At 42.6% G+C, this 4,736-nt stretch overlaps 1 long non-coding RNA gene across 1 annotated transcript in view; it reads right to left on the minus strand.

The window, feature by feature from the left end:
- Positions 1 to 582: 582 nt before the first annotated feature.
- The window catches only part of LOC103464258 (uncharacterized), an 11,094-nt gene continuing 6,940 nt past the window's right edge, over positions 583 to 4,736 (minus strand). The window contains exons 3-4 of the long non-coding RNA XR_533624.1: positions 1,242 to 1,397; positions 583 to 1,164 (exon numbers count right to left, since the gene is read on the minus strand). This is a non-coding gene — a long non-coding RNA (uncharacterized LOC103464258). The remainder of the gene's footprint in view (positions 1,165 to 1,241; positions 1,398 to 4,736) is intronic.

Raw genomic sequence — 4,736 nt, forward strand, 5'->3', positions numbered from 1 at the left:
AAAAAGCTCAATGCGACTTGGATGTAACGAGTAACGCGACAGTTTTGTAGAAATGTAGTGAAGTAGAAAGTACAGATAATTACTGTAAAATGTAGTGGAGTAAAAGTAGAAAGTACCCATTATTAAATCTACTTAAGTAAAGTACAGATACACGAAAACTGTTCTTAAGTACAGTAAAGAAGTACTTGTACTTCGTTACTTCCCACCACTGCTCTAGCGCAACAACCAGTAAAAACTGACTGTTTATCCGAGCAGTGAAATAAAGCAGGATTAAAACACATGGTTAGCCATGTTAGCATACACACTCAAAACAATAGCATTCCGCGCACGATACATTCAAAACGCCATTTTACAAACAAACCGTTGGCTGATACACTGTAAAATGACACGGAAGCTGTAAATAAAACATATTTTCAGGTTAAATAATCCACAAACCTGTAAAAAGCTGGGAAAATGATGAGATCGGCAACAAGTGGTGCGTTTCCTGCTTCTTCTCTGTCAGTCTGAGGGGAGACGACACCGGCGTGCTGCCCCCAGTGGCAATATTTAGCATTACACCGCCATTAATGTCATTCCGCTGGGAAACTCACAATAGTTCAGTTTATTTTCTACACAAGTAATGCCAAACCATCCAAAATAAGGAAATATACATAACCACATTTAACGAACATTTAAGGATGTCACCGATCATTTAAATAGAGCCCGTCTCACAACATGAAGTAGGCTAGAAAAGCTTCAGAAAGTAACAAACTGGACCTGGATCCGCTTCACCTCCGCTCTGGAAAGGGTCACAAATCACTTCTGTTAAGGTCAAAGGTCATGATTCAACAATGAGAAAGAGAGACTGGACTAAACTCCAGAACCACTGCTGACCCAAAAGAACATGGAGGCCCGTCTCACATTTAACAGAAATCATCTTGAGGATCTCAAACGCTTGTGGAAAATATAATATAATATAATATAATATAATATAATATAATATAATATAATATAATATAATATAATATAATATAATGGGACTGATGGGACCAACTGGGCCTTCCAGGAAGGTTCTGGTCCCGTTACATCTGCAGCATTTCAGAGCAACAGCAGTGAAACACGGTGGTGGCAGTATGATGGTCTGGGCCTGCTTTTCTGCTTCAGTATCTGGATGACCTGGTTAGACTGTTCAGCAGAGCAGAGAGGGTCAAAGTTCATCTGCAACGATGTAAGCCTCATTGCTTCATTCAGGGTGTACTTACTTTTTCACTCGGTTGGTTTGGAAATATTTCCTTTCCTTCTAAATAAATCGTATTTTCAGTATTTACTCAGGTTTCATCTTTTCTCATCACGGCGGAAACGTTGGACCTCCAACGAAGTGAATCAGAAAAACGGCGTAAAGATGTTTTCTTCTCTTTCTGCTTGAAAAATGAGATTTAAACACAAAGAAACAGAAAAAATGTTTTTTATTTAATTCAAATTATTGTTGTTTTCAGTGTTTTGTGAATGTTTGAGCAGTTTCTGCTTTTTATCTTGTTTTTATCTTGTTTTATCTGGGTTGTCTCGACCCCAGCAGACGAATTAAGCCGAGCCCAGCGCCCCGCTCCGTCACAGCTCATCAAACCCAATCACTCTGCTGGTTCCCGTTTGGTTAAACAATTACAGAGTTTGTGAAGAACCTCTGGGCCCGGTTCGCATCAGCAGAGTCGGCAGACGCTAATAAAGAAACTCCAAAAAGTTACTTTAAAGAAATCCTTCCTGGCTTGTTCAGGTGAAGTCATGTGACCCGTAAAGGCGACAGGTGACCCGGCAGAGCGCAGGAAATGGAGTTAGTGAGGAAACAGAGACGATGGGAACCCGAACAGAACCGAGCAGCCCAGCAGAAACACCGAGAGGTCGCGACCTCTGGTGGAGGAAACGAGAACCTGATGAGTTTACTGGAGCGTTTCTGCTGGCGCCAGGTGAGCCGGTTGGACTTTAACTTTACAGCAGCTGAATGAAAAACAGGAGGAGTTTCTGTACGGAGACCCAAACGAGGCGAAGTTTGTTAAAAACACAAAGCAAAGACAGAATAAACAGCAATATTCCAGTTCATGTCAGAGTAAAAGCATCAGGGGTGATATTCAGAAATATCACAGTGACAAACCGAATATTTAATTCACAAATTAATATCTGGTTTGGTAGCTAATTATTTTGTTAGCAAAGTAAATATTTAGTTCAAAAAATAAATATTTAATTTGGAACTAAAAATGTAGTTGGAAAATAATATTTAATTTGGATCTAAGTATTTAGTTAAATCATTAAATAGAGGAAAGATTCTGCTGTTCGGACTTTTATCACTTTTTCAATCCACACTTTGTGTTTTTGCCATTCACAGGTATTTTATGAACATTATCTATTTCTGTATTTTGTGTTTTTTGTTTGTTTTTCTTTTATTTTGAAATCTGTAAAAAGACTGAAATAAATGAGTTCCCTAGACTTAAAGCTCATCAGTTAGAAAAGCAACCAGCTGTTTGGACCTGGATGTGTTCAGAACCAGCCCGCGGTCCGCCGTCCCTCCAACACGCCCGGCCGGCGCCAGCCAAAAATAATCCTCCTGGAGGAGAAGAGCCGGTATCTGTGTCAAGGGCAGCGACGAATGTGACGATGGGACTCATCCGGGATGAGCAGCAGCTGCAGCATCTGCATGTTTGGCTGATCAGATGGAGACTTTCTGCTTCCTCTGATTATTTAAGCATCTGCTGGACATCATCCCACATCACTAATGTCGCTGCGGCTCCTCCAATGTTGAGCTTTTAGCAGAAATCATTAGCAGAATTATTTTTTATGACTCATTTAATCAGCGGTTTCATTACTGTGCTGGCAGAACCCGGTCCTTCCTTCCAGCACCGGCTTCCACTCAGCACTGTTCATGGTCCATTATCTCCCAGAGATGAGCAGACTGTCATCAGCAAAGGCCTGGGAGCGGCGCCGTGACTCCCCGTCCGACCGGGACCCAGAGCGGCGCTCGCCTGGCTCCGAGGCGTTCAGAGGAAAACCGTTTGGGAAGCTGGGGAACCGAGCGCTGGCTGACGCTGTGCTGCCGGGAAAAGCAGCCAATCCAGGAGCGCCGTTCGTCTCCCTGTGCCCTGATTGGCTGAACCGCCAGGAGCAAAGATCCTCCATTCAGTTCATGTAGCATCAGGTCTTTACAAGATACATGACTGTAACATGGTTCTGTTCAGGTCCATTAAATGGAGTCCAGTTTGGACCCACTGGGTTGGATGTCAGAGAGAATCCGGTTTTCTGTTTTCCCTCATTTCTCCTTCTGTCTCTTGGAAACCTTCATCCAAACTTTCCTTATTTCCGTTAAACCTGAGATGAAGCCAAAATGATCTCTAATGGCTTCACAGGTAAAGTTTCAATTCTCTCTGCTGGGCAGGAAACGTTAAAATGTCAGAAAGAAGTGCAGACTGCGTCAAAGCACGGGGCGACAGTGGAAAGGAAGGACTGTCTTTTACCAGGAGAACACCTCCAGCAGAACCAGAACCAGAACCAGAACCAGAGCTACAGGGAATGTAACACTGAGACCATGAGTCTTAAACTCCAGCTGTTCTTGCTGGACGCTGATATTTATTATTAAAATGTTCCAAAAAGATGGAAAAGTCAGTAAATATGTTACGATGTCTGACCAATCAGTGGTCAGTGTTGTATATAAAATGACCCAAACATGAATCGCTGGTCTTTGTTCACTAACTGGGACGTTGCTACGATCTGGAGTTTTTCAAACAACAGATTAAAATCTGTAAATATCTTTTCTGTCGCGTCTGTTTATCAAGTAATTTAGCAGCAAAAAGGTTTTTGAACTGAAAATGTTGCTTATTTTGCTGATATACAGTTAAACTAAAACGTAATTAATTACAAACCAAAGTTGTTGTGAAGACAGAAACACATACTGTGTGTGTGTGTGTGTGTGTGTGTGTGTGTGTGTGTGTGTGTGCGTGTGTGTGTGTGTGTGTGTGTGTGTGTGTTTCCAGTGAAGGAATGGCTTCTATCTGTGTGTGAAGGTCGCGGTGTGTGAACGTGTCTCTGCGCGGCGGTGGGACAGAGGAGCGGCCATCTTGTGTGGCCCTCCACCTGCCCTCTGTGGTTCTCCTTCAGCTGATTGTTTTCTAGGCGGCATCTTGGTGGTCCCTTAAATCCAAAGCTCTGTGCTGGTGTGTGTGTGTGTGTGTGTGTGTGTGTGTGTGTGTGTGATGGTGAGCTAACTGCTAACTGAAGGAAGCAGAGCAGAAACCGAAAACGCGCCACCATGACAGTATAAACACCTGGAGACGGTCTCAGTCTGAACCAAGTTAGCGACTCGATGCTGAAACTAAAAAAACAAACTGAACTTGATGCACAGATTGAAAACTGGGATCAGCTGCAATGAAACGTTTGTTGCCTTGAGACGTTTTGTACAGAAATAAACGGGATGAAGTGAATTTGCTGAGACTCAGACTGAGGCGCTGACCGATGACCGTTCAGCACCAGAAGGTTTCCGTCTCACCTTGAAGCTGCTTTAATGTTTGACCGGCTGCCAAACAGCAGAGAGTCTCTTCAGCAGCAGCCTGGGAGTCCAGCTGGGTCAAAGAGCAACAGCAATAATTTGGGTTTTTATCCGAAGAAAATGTTTAGATTTACGCTAAATATTTAGTTTAAGCTAATATTTAGTTAGCTAATATTCAGTTAGCAAGCTAAATATTTAGTTTGAGCTAATATTTAGTTAGCAAGCTAAA

The sequence above is a fragment of the Poecilia reticulata genome, linkage group LG5 (genome assembly GCF_000633615.1).
Source record: "Poecilia reticulata strain Guanapo linkage group LG5, Guppy_female_1.0+MT, whole genome shotgun sequence".
In the NCBI taxonomy this organism is placed as follows: Eukaryota; Metazoa; Chordata; class Actinopteri; order Cyprinodontiformes; family Poeciliidae; genus Poecilia; species Poecilia reticulata.